Source organism: Oryctolagus cuniculus, chromosome 13, assembly GCF_051225735.1.
Source record: "Oryctolagus cuniculus isolate XC-2025 breed Fujian yellow rabbit chromosome 13, ASM5122573v1, whole genome shotgun sequence".
Taxonomy (NCBI): Eukaryota; Metazoa; Chordata; class Mammalia; order Lagomorpha; family Leporidae; genus Oryctolagus; species Oryctolagus cuniculus.
This window is the reverse complement of record NC_142879.1, coordinates 39,459,001-39,483,196: the sequence shown is the minus strand read 5'-3', so window position 1 is coordinate 39,483,196 and position 24,196 is coordinate 39,459,001. Positions and strand designations below refer to the sequence as shown.

Sequence of the window (24,196 nt, the reverse complement as noted above, 5' to 3'; positions counted from 1 at the left end):
CCGAGCTCTGTTGTTAAATTTCAAAAGCAAAATGTAGAAGGGCTGGCGCTGTGGTGCAGCCAGTTAAGTCGCCGTCTGCAACACTGACATTCCATATTGAGCTCCGATTCGGGTCCCAGCTGCTGCACTTCCCAGTCCGGCTCCCTGCTAATGCGCCTGGGAAACCGGCAGAGGATGGCCCAAGTCCTTGGCCCTGCACCCACATGGGAGGCCTGGACGAAGCTTCTGTTTCCTGGCTTCTGCCTAGCCTAGCCCTGGCTGTTGTGGCCATTTGGCAGGGGAATGAGTGGATGGACGTTTTCTCTCTGTGTCTCTTCCTCTCTCTGTAATTCTTTCAAATAAATAAATAAGTCTTTTTTTAAAGATCTTTAAAATCTCTCTGTGTAGGCCGGCACCGCGGCTCACTAGGCTAATCCTCCGCCTAGCGGCGCCGGCACACCGGGTTCTAGTCCCGGTCAGGGCGCTGGATTCTGTCCCGGTTGCCCCTCTTCCAGGCCAGCCCTCTGCTGTGGCCAGGGAGTGCAGTGGAGGATGGCCCAGGTGCTTGGGCCCTGCACCCCATGGGAGACCAGGAAAAGCACCTGGCTCCTGGCTCCTGCCATCGGATCAGCGCAGTGCGCCGGCCGCAGCGCGCCGGCCGCGGCGGCCATTGGAGGGTGAACCAACGGCAAAGGAAGACCTTTCTCTCTGTCTCTCTCTCTCTCACTGTCCACTCTGCCTGTCAAAAAAAAAAAAAAAAAAACAATCTCTCTGTGTAACTCTGGCTTTCAAATAAATAAATCTTTTAAAGATCTATTTATAAATCTTTTAAAGATCTATTTATTTGAAAGTCAGAGTTACACAGAGAGAGAAGGAGAGGCAGAGAGAGAGAGAGAGAGAGGTCTTCCATCCGCTGGTTCACTCAATAGGCCGCAATGGCTGGAACTGCATTGATCCAAAGCCAGGAGCCCAGAGCTTCTTCCAGGTCTCCCACATGGATGCAGGGGCCCAAGGACCTGGACCATCTTCTGCTTTTCCAGGCCATAGCAGAGAGCTGGACTGGAAGTGGAGCAGCCGGATCTTGAATCAGCGCCCATGTGGGATGCCAGTGCTTCAGGCCAGGGCGTTAACCCACTGCGCCACAGTGCGGGCCCCTCAAATAAATAAATCTTAAAGAAGCAAGCTGGAATACATAGAGCAATTTCCTTTCTATGAATTTAACAACATTAAGTATGGATCTATATGTAGTTCTTATCTACAGATACTGTATACACAGCATAGCGGAGGTCTGGATACACATCACATTGGTAACAGCAGTAGCCTATGGGGACCAGCATTTGTGGAACCTCGGATATTCTGGCAAAGAAGCCACTCACAGGCATGGCCATCAGAGCACTAGCAGTGCTTTTCTAAGATATTAATTTAAATACATATTTATTTAAAACTCAGACTTACAGAGAGCGGGGAGAGACAGAGAGAGAAGAGTCTTCCATCTGCTGGTTCACTCCCCAAATGACCACAACAGCCAGGGCTGGGCCAGGCCAAAGCAAGGAGCCAGGAGCTTCTTCCAGATCTCCCACATATATAGCAGGGGCCCATCTTGGGCTTTCCCAGGCCATAGCAGAGAGCTGAATTGGAAGTGGAGCAGCTGGGACTTGAACCGGCGTCCATATGGGATACTGGCACTGGAGGTGGCAGCTTTATCCGTTATGCCACAGCACCGTCCCGTTTACCAGTCTTTAAACAGCAACCACTGGTGGAACGTGAGCGCATTTCAGATGGCTTATCAGTGAACATTTTGAAGATTTATATAGTAAATGATCTAGTCAACCAAGCATCGCCAATCAAACCTGTGTTTCTAAGTTTAGAATTTGAGTCGGGTTAAAAAAAGGAATTAGCAGTTGAGTTTTACAGGTAGTGCTGCAAAGGCAAAGCCAGTGAACGGCCGGGGCTCCCAGGAGAGGACGCATGGAGAATGCCTGGCACAGAGCCAGGCACACACAGTGAGGGTCGGCTCATCTTTGGCCATCATCCTCACTGAAACAAGCAGCTCTGATTCCGAATGTTGGCGAGGGAAATGGAGTGCACAGAGTGTGGTGGTGGATGTCACCAGCCTCGGATATTCTCAGTGCACGCCAGGTCCGGGCTTAGCCGGTGGCTTCACTGCCAGCAGAGCTAGGGCAACGTCGCTGGCTCCAGACTGGACAGCAGATGGCCACACATCAGGTCCTTCCTGCCAGTCCCGGGCGTGTCCAACTCAGTGGCCGCAGCGGCCGGCCAAGGACAGACTCCTGAGGAGCGCTGCCCCCAGTCTCATGGACAAGGAGAAAAGGCTGCCCCTCCAACCCCTCCTCCGGAGCACGGTCACTGTTGGGGCCTGGAGAACTGAGGGTTCGGGCCGTTCAGGACCCCTACCCTTGGCCCCGGGCGGGCGTATCCTAGCCATCCTCTGCGCCTCCTTCGCTGGTGTCGCTCCAGAGCGGGTTTTTCCTTTTTCATGAGTTTCTGAAGTTGCCTCCTAATCTGGGCGTTCTCCCTCGGGCTCGCCCTCCTCACCCCGAGGGGCCAGAGACAACTTTCCGCAACGCTACCCCGAGTCGTCGAGCCACACACTTCCGCCGCGGCCACGCGATGCAACCCCGCCCCTCCGCCCTGCGCACACCCACTGACACGCCCCCACAGATTCTGCCACGCCCAGCAAAGCCCCGCCCCACCGCCGGCTTCCTTCAGCGGCGCTGAAACGCCAGCTTTCCTGACGTTACCGGACCCACGCCGCCAGGGTTCCCCTCTCGACCCAGCACCCCCACACAACCTCCTGCCCGCCGTGACGCCCGCTCCTGGCCTCGGCCTCGTCTGGAGTAGGGCCTGAGGCCGCCGCGGGCCCTCGCGCGGCGCGGCCTCTTCCTTCAGGTGAGGACCGCCGGCGCTGACCTCCGGCCCGGCCGCGTGGCCGCCTAAGGCCCGCGCGCAGGAGCTACGGCCCCACAGGTGCCGCTCCGCCTCCCAAGCCGGCGCGTGGAAGTGCAGTTGGCCAGCGCGGAGACCGTGAGCCTGGGTCAGATTCTCTCCAGGCGGCGCAGGGAGCTACGGTCCCCCGCAGGCAGGAGCAGGCGATCGTCTTTAAACCACCTGGCTTCGCGCCGCCTGGATCTGGCGGAAACGGCGGGAAGCAGCTGTCGGAGGATCGGCCCGGGATGCGCACCGTCCCCGCTGCCCAGCTCGCCCCGGGGCGTCCTGAAATCAGCTTTGGGGTTCCCGGAGCTCGCTTTTGCTTCATGCACCTGGCTGGGAGCTGGGAGAAGGGATGGCCCGGCCTTGTCTGGGAGGGAGGCCCAGGAGCCGGGCTCAGCCTGAGACCCCGGTCCCGCGCCGAGGGAAGGGGTAGGCGGCCAGGCAGCCGGCCAGGGTTACCTTCAGTAGGGCACTGTTAGGACGCGCAGGACTTCCACGGCTCGGGACCAGGGACCATGTGGCTTCAGGATTGGCTTTTACTCAGGAGTCAGCCCCATAAAAGTGGGGCAAAGTAGTCAAATAGGTGGTCCCTGCTGCCTCTGTGGAAGAGGGAATCCTAAATCCTAGAGGAACCGGTCTTGGGGACCCCAGAGGGGAAGGGTAGCAGCTCTGGAGGGGGGCTGCTTCTCAGGGCTTCTGAAAGGCCCTGCCTGGTCTCCGTGGGCTCTGAGAGGAAAGGCCTGAGGGAGGGGACCCTAAGGGCAAAGAGCACCTCACAGCAGCCTGGCCCTGGCCCTGCCCTTGCCCTGCCCTGGAAACCGTAACGGACCTTTTATACATCTGAGACCTTCGCCTCCCAGAATGGAGCCCCTGACAATGAATGCTAGAGAAAGAGCAGATCCAGACTTTGGGGTATTCTCTCAAGGGTGGGGTGCAGGGACAGAGAGGTTGCATCCCCCTGGTGGGGATTTCAGCTACCTTCCCCAGCCATCAGGGATCTCCCCAGAGCCTGCCTTCTGCTCTGCTAGGTGGGAGGTGGCGGCGTGGCAGACTTCCAGGGCCCGCTCTTGGGAAATAAAGAACAATGGCACAGCCTAAAAGATTTCCAGGGACCCTGAAGCTTAATATTGAAAATCGTTCACAAACCATTTAAAGAGGGGTGTTTGGCTTCATCTTTAGGGTGAGCAGATGTTTTTGAATGTTTTCTCCGCCGTGTGCCAAGCACCACAGTAAGCCTGCATTCGCACACCACCTCAGCAACCCCGAGCAGTAAGTATTGTTTTCTCTGTTTTAGAGACAGAGAAGCTGGAGCCCAGAGCAACGAAATGACAGGCTCCAATAATACAGCTATTACGCAGCAGAGGCAGACTTCTAAAGCAGGTCTTGACTTCAGTCTTGGTAAGAGAATGACTTTAAATAATTTAGATATATAAGAGGGGCTAGTGTTTAGTGCAGTGGTTAAAACGCCACTTGGGATGCGTGTCTGGGTTTGAGTCCTGGCTGCATATCTGATTCCAGCTTCCTGCTAATGCAGATCTGGGGAGGCAGCGGTGATGGCTTAAGTACTTGGGCCCCTGCCACACAATTGAGAGACCTGGGTTGAGTTCCAGGTTTCTGGCTTGGCCCTGGCTGTTATGGGCATTTGGAGAGTAAAACAATGGATGACATCTCTCTCTCTCTCTCCCCCGCCTTTTGCCTTTCAAATTACATAAAAAATATTATTTTTAAAAAGTAAATCAAATAGGGGCTGGCACTGTGCCACAGCAAGCCTAGGTGCCATGGCATCCCCTATCAGAGCCCTGATTTGAGTCCTGGCTGCTCCACTTCTGATCCAGCTCCCTGCTAATGTGCCTGGGAAAGCCGTGGAGGATGGCTGGAATGTCTGGGCCCTTGCTGCCCATGCGGGAGACCCAGATGGAGCTCCTGGCTCCTGGCTATTGCGGCTCTTTGGGGAGTGAACCAGCAGATAGAAGATCTCTTTCTCTCTCTGTCAGTATAAATTTTTTTTAAAAAAAGTGTATGAAATATTTGTTAGGTTTTGTGGGCTATATTATGCAAGCTTGAACCCACCTTTAGGTTTGGCATTTACCAGGTTGCTGTCTTGTGATCTTTGCCGTTTCTGTGATTGGCCTGTGCCAGTTCCATTTCCTGCCTTTTTTTTTTTTTTTTTTTGAGACTGGGAGGGAGGGGACTTACTTTTCACCATCTCTACACTGTGCCCCCCCCCCCCGCCTTTTAAAGATTTGTTTACTTAATTTGAAAGACAGAACAACAGAGAGAGAGGGAGAATGAGAGAGATCTTCCATTCCTTGGTTCATTCCCCAAATGGCCATAATGACTGGGGCTCAACCTGGCTAAAGGCAGGAGCCTGGAACTCCATCCAGACTTCCTGCGTGGGTGCCAAGGGCCCAACCATTTGGGCCATTTCCATTGCTTTCCTAGGCACATTAAGAGGGGCTGGGTCAGAAGCAGAACAGCTGGGAATTGAACTGGTGCTCTGATATGGGGTGCCGGCATCGCAAGTAGTGTCTTAACTTGCTGCGCCACAATGCTAGCCCCCTTAACAATTCTTTATATTACATTTTTCTCTGTAAAAATAACTGTTATGGTTTCTGTCTCCTGACTGGACTTTGTTACAGAAACCAGGGGGCTACAGGGTGTGATAATACTGAAGGGAGCTATTCCACCCTTAGATTCCCAGGTCTGCATATTGTGACTAACAGGGAAATACAACATGTAGTAATTATCATTTCAAAGCATCTCCAGTATCCTGTAAGACAGAACTTCTTCCCTCAAAGCGTTGGCCCCCAACAGAAACCGTGTCCCTTGGTCATTCCACATCTCTGTTAGGTCAACTGCTTCTGGGCCTTCAGGTATGTTATTAACCACACGTCCCAATTGTTCCTGGGGCTCCAGGCTGTTACTGTTCCACTTCTGACGAGAAGCAACTTCCTTGAGCAGAAGCAGTGTTGTGTGGAATATTAGGACAGTGAGTAAGGCTGTCTGTAAATCCATGCATGGTGTTGCTGCTAGAAACATGAGCAAGGAAGGCAAATCCATATCAAGACTGTGATCTGCTAAGGACTAATCCTTGGCCTTTTCTTGATGGAAAGAGAACAGTGTAACTCCCTTGTTACAGGGTGACTGGCTAGATCTCCATCAGGCCACATTGGAGGCTCCACATTGGTCTCTGCTGTTGGCAGATTAGGCACTTGGTAGGTGGCCAAGTCAGCCTGGGTGGAGGAAGCCCATGTTGTTGAACTAATGAGTGCCCTCCAACCTGACCAACATGGCCACTGTGTTGCCTGGGCCTACTGAGCAAGTGGCTGGGGTGACTGGGGAAAGAGGCCGATTGACCTCTCTAGAACTTGTTTTGTTCATGTGGTTGTCAAGAATCTCCTTTACAGTGGGACCCTTTGGTGAGCATTCACCTGGCACACAATTGCCTTCACATTCCATGCTCACTTGGAGAGATCCATAAACATCCTGTCTCCCAGGCCTCCTTGTCTGCAATCTTCCAATCACATTCCCTCTATCTCCCTGCCGATGCATCCATGCAGAGCCCTGCTTCTGGCCTATTCTCATTCCAGACAAAGTGGACAGACAGATGTGCCCACCAGGAGAATTTTTCTGTTACCACTGTGCTTCAGGGCCACCTGGAGTGGGGCTGCAGGGCTGCAGCTGTCCACCTTCTGTTGAGGCTGGCATATCACACGGAGCCATCTGAAAACCAAGCCTGATTTTTTTTTCTTCCTCGGTCAACTGATCACAGGAACTTTCTATGAGATCTTGAGACTGAAGGAGAAGAAGCAATGAAGCAGGCATCATGGAGGAGGGCGCCTGAGCCACTGTTCGCACAGCTGGGCATCTTATCAGTGCCACAATGCAGGCACTGAAATGCTTGAGTCTTGCCTCTACTTCCAATCCAGCTTCCTGCTAACCCACACCCTGGGAGGCAACAAGTGATGATTTAGGTATTTGAGTCCCTACCACCTATGTGGAAAATCTAAATTGAATCTTGGGCTCGTGGCTTCAGCCTGGCCCAGCCCTGGCTGTTGTAGGCATTTGGAAAGTGAACTAGCAGATGGAAGATCTCTCTTTGTCTCTGTCTCTCTGGCTTCCCAATAAAATGGGAGAGGGGAGGAACACACTGGTATGTTCTGTTTCTTCCAGGTACCAGCAGCAAGCCCCAGAGCAGTTATCTGTGGAACAAGCTGTGGATCTGCTCCAAATCCCCGGAGGCCTGTGCTTTGATTCCCCTGCCAGTGCCTGCCAGAGGCTCCATACTGCACCTCATTTGCCAAAGACACTTTGCATGTTGTTGGAGCTGCTGGGTCATAAGGGCCAAGTGCAAGAGCAGCTTGCACTGCAGTCTGGACTTGCTACAGAGAATTCTCTTGCTCTAGTCCACAATCAAAATTATTTATATAGCATGTTTCTTTAATTTGACTTTCTACTTTTTACCTAATTAAATTTAACCCTGTCCTAGGCTATTGTACCTGTAATGAGCTGATTATATTTTTTTCATATGCATAAATAAAATACTTAAGACTTAAGGTCAAAACCTTTCATCCAAGTATGACCTGCATAAGCCTGAGTACTACTGGTAGCACATAGTTCACCCTTTGTGAAACACTTGCTAAGACAGGAAAAAGATATTTTTTTTTTTTTTTTTTTTTTTTTTTGACAGGCAGAGTGGACAGTGAGAGAGAGAGACAGAGAGAGAAAGGTCTTCCTTTTGCCGTTGGTTCACCCTCCAATGGCCGCCGCTGCAGCCGGCGCACCGCGCTGATCCTGGCAGGAGCCAGGAGCCAGGTGCTTTTTCCTGGTCTCCCATGGGGTGCAGGGCCCAAGCACCTGGGCCATCCTCCACTGCACTCCCTGGCCATAGCAGAGAGCTGGCCTGGAAGAGGGGCAACCGGGACAGAATCCGGCGCCCCAACCGGGACTAGAACCCGGTGTGCCGGCGCCGCAAGGTGGAGGATTAGCCTATTGAGCCACGGCGCCGGCAGGAAAAAGATATTAACAACAAACAAGGACTGGCACAGATAAGTTCATGGTACACTGCATGATGCCACTTAAAATTTATTTTTATTTATTTGAGAGGCAGACACACAGAGAAAGAGAGAAAGAGAGAGAGTTACAGACATACCAATTACAATCCACTGGTTCATTCCTCAAAGGCTTGCAAGGGCCTGGACTAGGGCCAGGGCCAGAACCCACAGCCCAGAACTCAGTGCATGTTCCCCATGTGGGTGGCAAGGACCCAGTCACTTTGAACCATCACTGCTGCCTTCCAGTATATTAGCAGGAGACTAGAATTGGAAGTGAAGCCAAGACTTGAACCCATGTACTCTCATATGGAATGTGGGTGTCCCAAACAGGGACCACTGGGTCAAATATTAAATTTTTTAAAAATCAGTTTGCAAAGGCTGGTGCTGTAGCATAGAAGGTTAAGCCTCTGCCTGCAAGAGCCAGCATCCTATATGGGTGCCAGTTTGAGTCCCGGCAGCTCTACTTCTGATCTAGCTCCCTGCTAATATGCCTGGGAAAGCAGCAGAAGATGGTCCAAGTGCTTGGGAACCCTGCACCCACTTGGGAGGCCTGGAAGAAGCTCCTGGCTTCAGTCTAGCCCAGCCCTGGCTATTGTAGCCATTTGGGGAATGAACCAGCAGATGAAAGATCTCTCTTTCTCTTTCCCTCTCTTCTTTCACTCTCTCTCTCTCTCTCTCCCCCCTCTCCCTGTCTCCTTCTTTCCTTCTCCCTCTCCCTATCCCCACCTCCCCCTCCCCCTCTCTCCTCCTGCCCCCTGTATCTGCCTTTCAAATAAATAAATAAATAAACTAATTTTTTTAAAATCCGTTTCCAAGGACTTTGAATCCTTGACCACCAATCTGGGAAGGAAACAAACAACCTTTTTTTTTTTTCTGTTTTTACAAATTATTCTTCTATGTTTTTATTTGAGAGGCAAAGAGAGTGCCTGTCTGTTGGGTCACTCGCAAATGCTCTCAACAGCTGAGGCTGAGCAGGGCCAAGGCAGGAGCCTGGACCTTTACTGGAGTCCCCATGTTGGGAGGAGATTTAATTTCAGCAGTGTTTAGGGTACTGCAGCAATTCTGCCATCCCATGTTCACTTCTAGAACCATGCCACTCAAGAATCCTGCTGCCATCCCCTCACTCCGGATGGGCCTGTGCCACTGGAAGAATGCGCAGCGATAATGCTCTGTGCAACTTCTAGCTTGTGAGCTGCAGTCCAGAGCCTGCGAACAGGAAGTCTGGCTGCTCAGAGAGGCCCTGGGTGGACAGTCCATGGCCTGCCTGAGTCTTTGGTTTCCCCAGTCCAGGGGAAGGGCATGAGAGTGACCAAGGCTCAAGTGATTCCAGCCCCTAGCTGGGGGTCACCGGTAACCTGCAAGTCTTCTCAACAGAGGCCTCAGACGCCCTGAAGGGGAAGCAAACTGTCCCCATTGGTTTTTTTCTAAAGTCCTGACCCACAGAAGTGTCAGTATTAAAAAATGCTTGTTTGTGCCACCAAAATTAAAGTGGAGTTTTACAGCAACAGGTATAGTAGAGCCTCATGGGTGACCACCTCTGGAGACCATTGTGGTTTTTTTCTCAGAATACATCCTCCCTTCCTGCTGTATCTGCCCAGATTTTTAAGATTTTTTAATAAAATTTTAAGATTGTATTTAATTGAGAGAGAGTTATAGACAGTGAGAGGGAGAGATAGAGAGAGAGAAAGGTCTTCCATTCACCCCCAAATGGCCCGACGGCTGGAGCTGCGCCGATCCGAAGCCAGGAGCCAGGAGCTTCTTCTTGGTCTCCCATGTGGGTGCAAGGGCCCAAGGACTTTGGCCATCTTCTTCTGCTTTACCAGGCCGTAGCAGAGAGCTGGATTGGAAGAGGAGCAGCTGGGACTTGAACCTGTGCCCATATGGGATGCCAGCACCACAGGCAGAGGATTAACTCATTGTGCCACAGTGCCAGCCCCTGTCTGCCCCAGTTTTTATTGGATGCCATTCATCTCCCTGTAGTCCAAGTGCTTTGAAAAGCTGGCTTCTCTCTAGGCTCTCAAGGTGGACAGTATGGCTTAGGACCAAGGTTGACCCATAATTCACTTGTCAGGATGTGGTCATTGGCTCAGGGGAAGACATTAGATAGGGATGTATAGGGAAAAGTAGATTTTTCTCTCTTGTGAGACAGCTCCTAAAGACATACACACACACTCCACCTGCATGGCTGAAGAAGAATAGGGCCACAGCAGTTGTTTTGTGACCATGAGTAGGATCTAACTTCTAGACAAAAGCTGAATCTATGGAAATCAGATTAGAGGCAGAAAAACAAAAAGCAGGACTCAGAATGAGAGTTGAGCCAACCCTGAATCCCTTTCTCCACGACCCTAGGCCAAGCTGATAGGTAAATTCTCTTAACCCCAAAGAATGGTTCAGGAGTAAGGCCTTTAAACTGAACAGGTCTAATAAGAATCTTAGAATTTTTTTCAAGTGTTAGGATAAAAAAGTTATTTATCTTGGGCCTGGAGCTGTGGCACAGAAGGTTAAGTCGCCACTTGCAGCTTTGCCATCCCACTTCAGAGTGCCGGTCCCAGTCCTGGCTACTGACTCTACTTTCTGTTTCTTTCCTCTCTTTCTTTTAAGGGTTATTTATTTATTTGAAAGGTAGAGTTACAGAGAGAGAGGGAGAGACACAGAGAGAAAGATCCTCCTTTTGCGGGTTCACTCCCCAAATGGCTACAATGGCTGGGGCTGGGCCAGGCCAATTCCAGGAGCCTGGAACTCCATCTGGGTCTCCCACAAGCACTTGGACCATCTTCCACTGCTTTCCCAGGTGCATTAGCAGGGAACTAGTGCTCATATGGGATGCTGTCATCACAGGAGGCAGCTTAACCCACGGTGCCAAAATTTTGATCCAGCTTCCTGTTGATGAACCTGGGAAGGCAATGGAGAATGGCCCAAGTCCATGGGCCCCTGATGTGGGAGACCAGGGTGGAGTTCCTGGATCCTACCTTTGACCTGACCCAGAACTGGCCTTTAGGGCTATTTAAGTAGAACCAGTAGATGGAAAATCTTTCTCTCTGTGTCTCACCCCGTCTTTCTATCTATTGTTCTGCCTTTCAAATAAATAAATACATCTGGTTTTTTTTTTTAAGATGTCTTTCTCCATCAAGATGGTGTTGACTACAGGTGTGACACCTGAACTGTGATAGCCCCTCTTAACCGAGGAAATCACGTGTGAATGAAACTGACAGACACATGTGGCAAGAGCCAAAACAGAAAGTAGCCCCAGCACCGATGACATCACTCTTGCAGGAGTCTGTGGTTCTTCTAGTCATTCTGGTTTGTGTCCTGTGACTAAGAATGAGGCGTGGGGGCCGGCGCTGTGGCATAGCGGGTAAAGCCGCGCCTGCAATATTGGCCTCCCACATGGGCGAGTCCCGGCTGCTCCACTTCTGATCCAGCTCTCTGCTATGGTCTGGGATAGCAGTAGAAGATGGCCCAAGTCTTTGGGCCCCTGCACCCGTGTGGGAGACCTGGAAGAAGCTCCTGGCTCCTGCCTTTGGATTGGCCCAGCTCCTAACGCTGTGGCCATTTGGGGAGTCAATCAGTGGATGGAAGACCTCTCTCTTTCTTTCTCTCTCTCTGCCTCTGTAACTCTGCCTTTCAAATAAATAAATAAATCTTAAAAAAGAAAAGAAAAGAAAGAAAAAGACTTTAAGAAAAAAAGAAAGGCGCATAGGTAATGGAGGGTGAACAGGAAGGAAGGTTTATTAAGCTAAAAGAGAAAGCAAAGTTTTATTGAAGCACAGGAAAGCTCCTACAGTGAGAGGGGCTCCTGAGCAAAAATCGGTTAGGGGAAGGTGCCAGGGTTTGTATCACTTGGGCCAGGGGAAGTTTGTAGAGTTTAGCAAATGCGTCAGTTAGTCACCAGCGACCTTCTCATTGCTGGGGAGTTGATTTCTGGAGCTGGATAGGGCCAGGTGGCTGGGCAGGTCCAGGTGTAGCTGCATCCTGTTTTGCTGTGAATTTCTCTATCTTGTTTTTGAGTAGTGGGGGCGTTTTGTTCCAGGTGTATTCTTTTGTACGCCAGGCTTGAGTCACTTGAGCCCTTTGTCCCTGGCCACCTTTCTCAGCCCTCAGCTAACCATGTTCTATCTCTGTTGTCATGAGCCTTGGGGAACTTGCTCCACCTCTGCATTGTTCGGTTACTAGGTCAATAAATTGTCATAATTTTATTAATGTATTTCCTAGTGATTTAAATAGACTATTTTGTTAGAACATTTTTAGGTTGACAACAAAATTGAGCAAAAGTACAGAGTCCCCATAGACACATAGCCTCCTCTGCTGTCAGCAGCTCCTCCTAAGGTGGCATGCTTGTTATAATCAATGTAGGCACTGACATAGCAGTATCCCCGGAAGTCCAGAAATTACACTAGGGCTCACTTTGGGTGGTGTACTGTGGCAGAGCCAGTAAAGCTGCTGCCTGCAGTGCTGGCGTCCCATGTGGGCACCAGTTCACGTCTTGGCTGCTCTATTTTTTTTTTTTTTTTGGACAGGCAGAGTTAGTGAGAGAGAGAGAGAGACAGAGACAAAGGTCTTCCTTTTCCGTTGGTTCCCCCCTCAAATGGCCAGCAGGGCTGCCGCACTGCAGTGGCGCACTGCGTCGATCCGAAGCCAGGAGCCAGGTGCTTCCTCCTGGTCTCCCATGCGGGTGCAGGGCTCAAGGACCTGGGCCATCCTCCACTGCCTTCCCAGGCCACAGCAGAGAGCTGGACTGGAAGAGGAGCAACCGGGACAGAATCTGGTGCCCCAACCGGGACTGGAACCTGGGGTGCCGGCACTGCAGGCAGATGATTAGCCAAGTGAGCTGAGGCGCTGGCCGTGGCTGCTCTACTTCTAATTCAGCTCTCTGCTATGGCCTGCGAAAGCAGTAGAAGATGACCCAAGTCCCTGGGTCCTTGCACCTTCGTGGGAGGCCTGGAAGAAGCCCCTGGCTCCTGGCTTCGGACTGATGCAGCTCTGGCCATTGCAGCCAATTAGGGAGTGAACTAGCAGATGGAAGACCTCTCTCTTACTCTGCCTCTGCCTCTCTGTAACTCTGCCTTTCAAATAAATAAATAAATTTTTAAAAGAAGAAGAAAGAAGTGGCACAACATTTAAAAAAAATCCCAAAATCATAAGCAAATGGGTAGAGCATAGAGGCTTGATCCAATTATGGTATCTGATGGTGGAGCCTTTAAGAAGTGAGTGTATTGGACTAAGTTGCTAAGGTGGAGCCCCCATAATCAAATCGTGATGGCTTTATCAGGAGAGACCACAGAGAGAGTAGATGTTCATAGTGTTCCTGTCTCTGCTTCCTGGCTGCCATGTGACCCTTTCTCTGTACGTGTTCCACCATGCAATGCTCTCACATGGCCACCCAGTCTTGGACTGTGAATCTCCCAAACCACAAAGTGAAATCAACCTGTTTTTTGTTTTTAAATATTTATTATTTATCTGAAAGGCAGAGTTACAGAGAGGGAGAGGCAGAAACAAAAAGAGATCTTCTATCTACTGGATCATTCCCCAAATGACCGCAACAGCCAGGGCTGGGCCAGGCCGAAGCCAGGAGCCAAGAGCTTCATCTGGGGCTCTCACTTTCCCAGGTGCATTAGCAGGGAGCTGGATTGGAAGTGGAGCAGCCGGTACTCAAACCAGTGCCCATATGGGATGCCAGCACTGCAGGGGACAGCTTTACCTGCCATGCCACAGTGCTAGCCCCTAAACCTTTTTTAAAGTAGTTCTCAGATATTTTAGTTATAGTGACAGAAAGCTGAGTAATACAAACACTGCCTCCCCCTTCCTTCCCTTTTAGCTGAACTCTTTTCCCAAATTCTAACCTTGGTAATAACTATTCTGTTCTCTATCCTTACAGTTCTACCTTTCCCACAGGCCCTAGCAATGGGATCATACAATATGGAACCTTCTGACACTGGCATCTCTCTCTTTCTTGAAGCTTGCTCTTTTTTTTTTTTTTTTTTAAAGATTTATTTATTTTATTTGAAAGGCAGAGTTACAGAGAGAGGGAGAAAGAGAGAGAGAGAGAAATCTTCCACCCTCTGGTTCATTCCCTAAATGGCCACAGTGGCCCAAGCTGAACTAATCCGAAGCAAGGAGCCAGGAGCTTCTTCTAGAACTCCCACATGAGTGCAGGGGCCCAATTACCTGGGCCATCCTCAGCTGCTTTCCTAGGGGCACCAGCAGGGAGCTGGATCGGAAGTGGAGCAGCCAGGACCAGAACCGGCACTCATAGGTCGCTGGCACTGCAGGTCGCAGCCTTACCCACTATGCCACAGTGTCAGCCCCTCGAAGCTGGAATGTGGAGCAGAGGCAGGACTCAATCAGGCTCTCTGATATGAGCTGCGGACATCACAAGCCGGGTCTTAACCACTGTACCAAACACGCACCCATGTTGAAAGGTCTTTTCTGGGGAATGGCACTGTGGCGCAGTGGGTTAACGCCCTGGCCTGAAGCGCCAGCATCCCATGTGGGCGCTGGTTCGAGGCTTGGCTGCTCCACTTCTGATCCAGCTCTCTGTCATAGCCTGGGAAAGCAGTAGAAGATGGTCCAGGTCCTTGGGCCCATGCACCCACATGAGAGACCAGGAAGAAGCTCCTGGCTTCGGATCAGTGCAGCTCCAGCCGTTGCGGCCATTCATATAACTGGTCCTAGCAAGAGGGCGTGGGAATCCAGAAGAGCAGAAAGCGCTTTCAGATGGCAAATTAGGGGAGACTCTGCCGAGACAATGATGTTAAATTGAGGGTAGCATCTGGATACAAGGAAAGGGGAGGGAGGGATTCAAACAAAGGGAAACTGAGCACAGAGGTGGAGGCTGGAAGGAACCAGATTTTTTGGGAGGGCACAGAAGAGACATTAAACGATTTGAAGCCAGAGCTAAATGCAAGCCCATACTTTGGGGCTTAAATTCAACATGCTAATTTCACAGGTTTATTCTCCTAAAAGCTTTTTCATGTTTCTATTAAAGAACTGTCTGCAAACAAATCTTTACTTGATGAGAAGTTTAAACATAATTACATCTAGTATATTACATGCATATTTCAGTGCTTTATTAAATCCTTCAAAGAACATAGTTTTTAGAGGTATAATTAACCTCTTTAGAATATTACCTCACAACACAGTAAAAAACCATAGGGTTTGGATCCAGATCTTCTTTCCAAAGACCACCTTGGTTTTCCATGTTTTTGTGACAGTTAAGTGCTGCCACATTTTAGGGCCTCAAGGGCCTGGTGGTGTTCGCCGCCCATCTCACTCCTACCCCACTTCTGATAACAGGTTTTCTGGTCACAGGGAAGCACATGTCAGTAGGACTGGACCACCATGGTAACCCTTTCCCTAGCCCATGGTGATTGGACAGAGATAGGCATGTGATCCAAGCTGGGCCAATCAGAATCTTCCCTGGGACTGATACATAGAGGTAGTAAGAGCTATCTTCTGGGCTGTTTTACTCCCAGGGATATTAGGTTGGTGTTGCCCCATGGAGGGAGAGAGTGTTTTGGCAAAAATGAGCAGAGATAAAAGATGGACTGAGATCTAACACAGCTGGTCCCCCTTTCAGAGCTTCTGCAATGTCTTTCCAGGATCCTTCCCAATGACTGAGCCAATCAGTTTCTTTTGAGTTCAATTTCTGCCACTTGCAACCAAGAGTCCTAACACAAGGGTGAATTCTAAGGGAGGCTGCTAGGATCAGACACTTGACACCAGCTTTCATCAAATGTAAGCTGCCTTTGATAATAAGATATAGCATTATTTATGTACCATAGAGAAAGGGGGAAATGCTGCCAAATAAGCCAGGACAAGCCATTGAGCACAAGATGGATCCCAGCATCAGAAACACAAAAGCGTAGAAAAACTGTGCTTCCTCAACCTTCTGAAATGTGGTAGGTAGCCCCACACCCTTGGGTGAGTTACTTGATCACTGTGACTCTCAGTTTCTTGTCTGAAAAGTGGGAATGCTCAGAAAGCAATAGACAAAATGGTGTAAGGCATGTGATGGAATACTACTGAGCAACAAAAAGGAATACTGATACATGCTGTGCCAGAGGTGAGCCTCCAAGACACTATCTAAGTAAGAGAAGCCGGACCAAAGCACCTGCTTATTTGATCCCATCTACATGAAATGTTCAGAAAAGATAAATGGAGGCTGGCGCTGTGGCGTAGTGGCTAAGGCCGCCTCCTGCAGTGCCAGCGTCCTATATAGGTGCCAATTTGAGACCTGGCTGCTCCACTTCCAATCCAACTCTCTGCTATGGCCTGGGAAAGCAGTAGAAGTTGGCCCATGTCCTTGGGTCCCTGTACCCATGTGGGAGACACAGAAGAAGCTCCTGGCTCCTGGCTTCGGATCAGTGCAGTTCCAGCTGTTGCGGCCAACTGGGGAGTGAACCAATAGATGGAAGACACCCCCCCCCCCAACACCTCTCCTTCTCTCTCTGTGTAACTCTTTCAAATAAATAAATAAATCTTTTTTTTTTTTTTAAAGAAAAGGCAAATGAATATACAGGCACAAAATATATTGCTGTTGCCTGGAACAGGGGCAAAGTGAGGATGAACAGTAAATGGACATGAAGGACCTTATTGGAGTAATGGGAATGTTCCAGAACTGATCTGTGGTGATGGTTGCACAACTTAGTAAACTGCCTAGGAATTCATTGGACTATGCACATGAAGCGAGTGAATTACACATACGTGAAATATACTTTAATTAAGGTAATAAAAGCACAGATGTCAAGGTCTAGAGGGGCTTCTCAGCATGGTAGGTGCTTAAGAGATGGTGCCCTCTCTGATCTGCTTGTGGCTCAGATTCCTGAATCCACAAAACTGCCCTTTCCTGGTCTCCGGGAAGGGGTGGGGGCATTTCTCTCTTCTTCCCTCCTTCTCCTCGGGGACCTCTGTGGAAGTGCTAAGAGGAAGCACTGTTCTAGAAACTATTCTGGCTGGGCAAGCCGTCCAGGGCCCGGCAGGGAGGCAGCAGGAGAGGAACCATGGTCTGTCTGCCAGAAACAGGGTCTTGTCGAAGCTGGGAACCCTCCACACACCCTCCACCCACCAGCATCCCACTCCCAAACTAGGAGCTCATTGAGCTGCAATTTGCCAGATCCGTCCTGGAGTCAGGAAGCGGTTTCAGAAACCTAAAGCCAGGGGGCTGACTGCTCCCCAGGGAGCTTGGCCTCCTCACCTCAGCCCCTCCTGGCCCTCTGTAGGTCACAAACCTGGAGCATTAGAGACCAGAATGGGACCTTGGGCAGCATGGCAGGATGCTCCAACATTGCCTAGAGTATTGACCACAGTCCCAGAAAGGCACTTCCAAGCAGGCTGCAGCAAGGGGCTTAGAAAGCCCCAGGCACCTCCTGGGAGCTGGTTGGCCCTGGCCTCCCCTTCCCACCTCACTTACCAGACCATTGCATGTACAGAGGGCTGGGTAGAAATGTGGGTTTGGGGGTCAGTGAGCCCTGTGTTTCCAACTCCAGCTCCCCGTGCACCTGCCGTGTGACCTTGGCTGTGTGACTGAACTTCAGGAGCCACAGTGCATTCAGCAAGGGAGTTGGAGCAGCCATCAACCCTACCTCTGCAGAGGCTGCTGTGGGCCACTGGAGCATCATGGGTGACCACCTTGGCAATGGTGGGCACTCCACAAAGGCAGGTTCATGCCCTTGGCTCCTTCCTGGAGCCCCCTGGGCTGCAATTGGGCCTTGCTGCTTTGCATTTATTGGAACGTAATGACAGAAATTACATAGTCAGCAAGTCATTAGGCCTGAGTGACTACCTGACCCCTTTACACTTTTACTTTCTTTGAGGTGCTGGTAGATACACTGGACCAGCAGCAAAACAGGCTGATGCCGGTTGGTCATTTACAGCTCAGCACTGTGTGGCCTTCCGTCAACAGTGCAGAGGCCCAGGGCTCCTGGGGACCAGCTTGGTCCTAGGGCGATGGCTTCTTCCACTGCATAATTCCCAGCCTAGCAGGGAGAAAAGCCATGAGGCAGGAAAGGATCAGCCTCCTGCCCAGTCAGGGCTACACGGCACAAGCCTGGCTCCTGGTTCCTGGGGAGCAGAGAGGGCAGGACAAGCTCCAGGCCATGACCACTTGCTGGCTGGTGACCTGGAGTAGGTCTCCTAACCTCTTTGAACCTCTGCCACTTGGTCTGTAAAATGGGCGTAGTCACATCGGTCTCCCAGGGTTGGTGGGGACTGAACAAGGCACTTGCTACATCCCTTGGCACATATACCTGCCATAGTGAAGGCAGGGAAGTTGGGGTCTGGGAGAACAGAATAAGAGAAAGAAAAAAACAAGAGAGGGAGATGCAGGAGAATGGGGAGCCTTTGAGTTTTGGGGGCTTTTGCAGCTTCAATTTATTATCTCACCTTCAGAGCAGACTCTGGCCTATTCTCTTCCCTCTTACTGCTAAAACACTCCCATGCCCTGTTGGCAAGGCTGCCTCACCCGGAGGAGACTATAGTTTAAAAGCCACCTCCCTGGGGCCCACGTTTGGCACAGCAGTTAAGATGCTGCTTGTGGGGCCGGTGTTGTGGCATAGTGAGTAAAACCTACACCTGTGGTGCCAGCATCCCATATGGGCGCCGGTTGCAGTCCCAGCTGCTCCACCTCCAATCCAACTCCCTGCTAATGGCCTGGGAAAAGCAGTGGAAGATGACCCAAGTGCTTGGGGCCCTGCCACCTCCGTGGGAGACCCAGAAGAAGCTCCTGGCTCCTGGCTTCGGCCTGGCCCATCCCTGACTATTGCAGTCATTTGGGGAGTGAACCAGCAGATGGAAGACCTCTCTGTCTCCCTCTCACTCTGTAACTGTGACTTTCAAATAAATAAATAAACCTTAAAAAAAAAAAAAAGATTCCTGGGACACCAACATCCAATCCTTGGTTCAAGTCCTGGCTCAGCTTATGACCACAGTTTCCTGCTGATCTGCACCCTGGGAAGGCAGCAGGTGGTGACTCAAGTACTTGGGTCTCACTAAGACACCTGGAGTGAGATCCAGATTCCTGCTTCAGCCTGGCCCAGCCCTGGCTATTGTGGGCATTTGGGGAGTAAACTAACTCTGGGCGAGCAATCAGCCCCAGACCTTAGTGACTTCACATGACAACCATGTCATATGCCCAGTGCAGTGGGAGAAGCAGGATGCAAGGGGCAGGGCTCTGCTCCATCTGGTGTCTCGGAGGCCCAGGCTGCCAGAAGAATCACCATCCAGCCAATCACCTGTCACCGTGGCAAGGGGAGAGGGGCCTAGAGAACTTACACCTTCGATCCAGAAGTGACACAGGCCGCTTCCAGCTGCAGCCAGTTGGCCAGCACTAGTCCATAGGCCAGTGGCTAGGGCTTTGGAAAGGTGAGAGAGCACACGGGCCCTCAGCGGGCAGTGAGTGTCTTTCCTGCATGGTGAGCAGCAGGTTGGAGACCAGCATGGCTCCTGCCTGGATGTAGGAAGACAGACATCAAAGGATCCAGTCGCCTCCACCCACTCCCTGATGCCTGCAGCACAGCTCAGACAACACAAACCCCGCCTCTTCCTGCCCCTTCCTACAGACTCAGTCCCCACCCTGTCAGGCCTCAGCAGAGCCCAGCCTCCTCTCCCTGCACTCCCCCTCCCGCTCCCCACACAAGCTCCTGGTCCAGTCCTGCATCCTCCCTGCTGTCGCACAAACATCTGCCTTGCTGCCCTGGCATCCCACCCATGTGTCGCCCACGAAGACCCCTACCACAGACTGCCTCCACGGGCTCCCGCAAGTGACACGGCCAGTCCCTGGCCCCAGCAGAACCTGTGAGGTGAGGCCTGGTGAGGAAGGTTGAGCTGGGCCCAGAAGCAGGGGGAAAAGGGGCTGGCAGAATGCAGTGAAGTGCCCTGAAGGAGCCCTGGCCAAGTGGGGCGGGCATGCTGAAGAGTCAGGAGCGAGGGGAGGGAGGCCAGACCGAGGGAGGTGGCAGTTGGGAGTGTACGAGAAGCAAGCACCCAGGAGAGGCTTCACCCCTCCTCACCTGAGGGGGCCCAGGGAAGGCAGCTGTGCAGCACCCAGCACAGCTGTGTTGCTGGGGCTGCTGTGTGAAATAACTGGGCAAGGGGGAAAGCAACCCAAGGAGGCAGGCTCCCTGGGTGGGCAGAGTGTGGTCCAACTGTGCCATCCTCCTCCTCAGCTGTGAAGGACTCTGGCTGCCCTCTTAGCCCTGGGCTCCAGAGATACCCAGAACCAGAGGCCGAGAGGCCCGCTCAGCCCTGCTGAGATGCTGCTGCTGCCGGCAGGTCCGCAGAGCTACCATGGCCGCATACCAGTCATTACACTGTTGCCTCAGGAGCACGTGACCCAGCCTCAGCATCCTGGTGGTAGGGCAGGCACCTGGCACAGCGGTGAGATGCTGCTTGGGACACCTGCATCCTGTACCCCAGTGTCTGGGTTCCAGTCTTGGCTCCACTTCTGATTCTGAATTCCTGCTGATGCACACCCTGAGAGGCAGCAGGTGATGGCTCAAGCACTTGGGTCCCTGCCACCCATGTGGGAGATCTGGATTGAATTCTCCCTGGCTCCCGGCTCCAAGCAGTTCTGGAGACTCAAGTCCAGCATCAAGGTGCTTCCCCGTGGTGAGAGCCTACTTCCTGACAGATAGCCCCTTCTCACTCAGTCCTCACATGGGGGCAGGCTACCTAGCCCTCTGGGGGCTCTTATAAGCACACTAATCCCCATCATGAGGGATCCACTCCCAAAGGGCCCCCTTTGTAATGCCACCCTCTGGGGGTTAAGAGTTCAATATATGAATTTGCGCAGGGGGACACAGATATTTAGACCACAGCATTATGCAACCCTGGAGTTCCTGCCTCTGGATTTGTTAAGAAACAGGCATACACAACTGGAGTCAAGCTGCCTTTGTTTCACACAACAAGTGTCTTCCTTTAAGTCTGTTTGTCACAGGCTGGCATGGTAGCACAGTGGACAAAGCCACCGTCTACAATTCTGGCATCCCATATGGGTGCTGGTTCAAGTCCTGGCTGCTCTACTTCCAATCCAACTCCCTGCTAATGGCCTGGGAAAGCAGCAGAAGATAGCCCAAGTGTTTGGGACTCTGCGCCCACATGAGAGACCTGGAAGTAACTCCTGCCTCCTGGCTTCTGTCTGGCTGGGTCCTGCCTATCAGGGCCATCTGGGGAGTGAACTAGCAGATGGAAGATTTCTCTGTCTCTCCCTCTTCCTGTGTAAATCTTTCAAAAATAAATAAATTTTTTAAAAATATATTTATTAATAAGATTTTTGTTCATTAAGTTCTATACCGAGGGAGGATGCTGAATTCTAAACAATTTTTGCCTGAGATTCTGGGCAAACCAGACTTCTACCAACCAGCCAATCATTGTTCCACATTGATTCCCACCCCTCCTCTTTTTAAAATTCATTTATTTATTTGAAAGGCAGAGTTACAGAGAGGCAGAGAGAGAGAGAGATCTCCCATCTGCTGGTTCACTCTCCAAATGGCCACAGAGGCCAGGTCTGGGCCAGGCCAAAGCCAGGAACCAGGAGCTTTTTTTTTTTTTTTTTTTTTCGGGCCTCCCACGTGGGTGCAGGGCCCCAAAAGCTTGAGCCAGCTTCCGCTGCTTTCCCAGGTGCATTAGCAGGGAGTTAGATTGGGAATGGAACAGCCGGGACTTGAATCAGTGGCCATATGGGATCTGGCGCTGCTGTGGCAGCTTTACCAGCTAGGCCACAGCACTGGCCCCTGATTTCCCTTTTGAATTTTAGAGATGCCTTTGATATTCAATACTGAGTGATAGTGAGGCCTACTCAGGGGGTATTTTACATTTTTCCTTCCACAGTTATTTGGCTAATGACTAGTAAACAACACTTAAAAGCCCCACAGAGGGGTAGGTGTTGTGGCACAGCAGGTTAAGCAGGGTCCATATCAGAGCGCCTGGTCAAGTTCCACCTCCGCTTCCCAGCCGGCTTCCTGCTAAGGCACACCCTGGAGGCAGTAAATGATGACTCAAGCACCTGGGTCCCTGCCACCAGGAGTTCCTGGCTCCTGACTTCATCCTGGTTCAGCCCAGGTGTTTGTGGACATTTGGGGAGTGAACTAGCAGATGGAAGATATCTCGATCGCTCTCTCAGGCACTCTGTCTTTCAAATAAATTTTCTTAAAAGGTAAATAAAAAGTGGAATTAAAAAGATAACCTTATACTTGTATTTATTTATTTACAAAAACAGCCCCAAAGAGCTGCTTGAAGAGAAGACTGCTTTTGGAAGATCACGGCAATACCCACCCCCATGTTTTCTCACTCTCACGTCTGAGGACAGTGGCTACGAAAGCAGCCCAGGCTGGAGGGAAGTGCACCCTCGCATGCCGTGAAGGGAGAGGACAGTGCCCTGGACAGAGATGGTGGCAGACACGGGCCCTGCTGGCCAAGAACCCAGACTGAGCAGCCAAACCAGAGCGTGCGCCTTCCCCGGCTGCCACGAGTTTCTACGAGGGTAAGCATCTAGTACATTTTGCAGAGTACCCCCCCAGCCTGGGCTGTTGTAAGAGCACGTGGATTTTAAAAGGGCTCCAGGTGAACGCCATTTAGGGAAAGTGCCGGAGCAGCTCTCACAGCTGCAGCCCTCCCCCACGCCTAATCCCCACCACTAAGGGCCCCTGGGTGGGTGCACGCCCCTCTGAACACTCTTAGGTCCAGGCAGGGCTTCACTTTAGACCCCCAGGGCCCTGTGCTGGGCTTGGGGCGGTGGGCAGGAAGCAGCTTTGGGCCCAGTCCTCTGGGACGCTAGTTTTAGAAAGAAGGTGGCAAGGATGGGGTGGCACAACTCCGAGTCCTTGGCACCACCAGTGAGAGAGCCCTGTGCCGGGAGTGTCTCACCTGTAAGCGCCCCACCCGCATGGGCAAGGGGCAGGAGTTCGCCTGTGTTGGAGGGGGAGAGGAGGAACTGATCCTTGAGGGGGAAAGAGAAGGAACCAGCCCTGCCAGGGCCCCGGGCGCACAGGGAGCAGCAGAGACGGCACAGTCCTCCCCGAATATCGGTTCTGCTAGAGTGATGGGCGACAGGTAATTGGGCATTGGGCACCCCGTCTAGAGCGTATCCGACAGACTAAATGAGAGCCTTCAGAAGGGAGGGCAGGGGCCGAGGGCTGTGCTGTGGTTAAGGCGCCTCGGGAATCCGCACCCCATATCAGAGTGCCCGGACTGCTCCTGACTGCAGCTTCCTGTTAATGCAGCATGGAATTCCTGGTTTCTGCCCAGCCGTGGACCGCATCTGGGGCAGGAACCAATGGCTGGGATATCTGTCACTCTCTGTGTCTCTGTCTTTTGAATAGATACAGAAGAGAACTTCCAGGAGCTAAGACCATCTCCTCACTCTCCTCACAGCACCTGGGCCCAGGATCTCTGCCTTCCCTCGGCCCAGGAAGGATGAGCTGCCCCACCCTGAGGAGGCCCATGTACTCCTGTGCACCCTGCCCGGCTCCTGGCCACCCCCAGCTTTGCTCTCCTTCCCTGGTGGGAAGGGCCTTTCTGTCTCACCTCCTCCCTCTCCAGCCTGCTTAGCACAGCCTTAGCCACTAACGCGCTGTCCATCTGTGCCCACCCACTCTCCTGTGCCTGCTCCAGTCAGTGACCTCCCTGGTGCTGATCTGGTGGCGGTACCATCTGACCAAACCATCACTCCTCCTCCTGCTAACGCCCCATTCTAGGGACCCCAGACCGGCCTGGTTCTCTCTGCCTCCCCGACTGCCCACTCCCGGGCTTTCCGCCAGTCCTTCACCATCTCGTCAGAGTCTACAAGCCTGGGGCTGTCTCCGTGAACCCCTTCTCTATCCACACTCCCTCGCTCATTTGGCACTAATAGAAATTTAATGTGATCCACATGTGTAATGGAAACTTTTCTAGTTGTCACATTTAAAAAATGTATTTATTTAATTTATTCAAGAGGCAGAGAAAGAGACAGAGCTCCCATCCACTGCTTCATTCCCTAGATGCCTGCAGTGACCACGATGGCGCCAGGCCGAAGCTGGGGGCCAGGGACTCAGTCCAGGGCTCCCACAAAGGTGGCAGGGACCCAACTTCTTGAGCCATCACCACTGCCTCCCAGTGTGCACTAGCGGGAAGCTGGGATTGGGAGTCAGGGCCAGGAATCAAACCCAAGCACTCGGATATGGAACAAGGGCGCCTTATTGGCTAAGCCAAATGCCTGCCCCTAGTGCCACATCGTTAAA

The 24,196-nt window shown here is 51.7% G+C and overlaps 1 long non-coding RNA gene across 2 annotated transcripts; it reads left to right on the top strand.

Moving 5' to 3' along the window:
* The first annotated feature begins 768 nt into the window (after positions 1 to 768).
* Positions 769 to 23,848, top strand: LOC138844955 (uncharacterized). 2 transcript variants are annotated; one of them, XR_011381473.2, is made up of 4 exons: positions 769 to 2,889; positions 4,226 to 4,329; positions 22,198 to 22,461; positions 23,300 to 23,848. It is a non-coding gene; the product is annotated as an uncharacterized LOC138844955 (long non-coding RNA). The 2 variants fall into 2 exon arrangements; XR_011381475.2 differs by lacking the exons at positions 22,198 to 22,461; positions 23,300 to 23,848 and adding an exon at positions 7,105 to 7,495 and having other exon boundaries at positions 803 to 2,889.
* Positions 23,849 to 24,196: the final 348 nt, after the last annotated feature.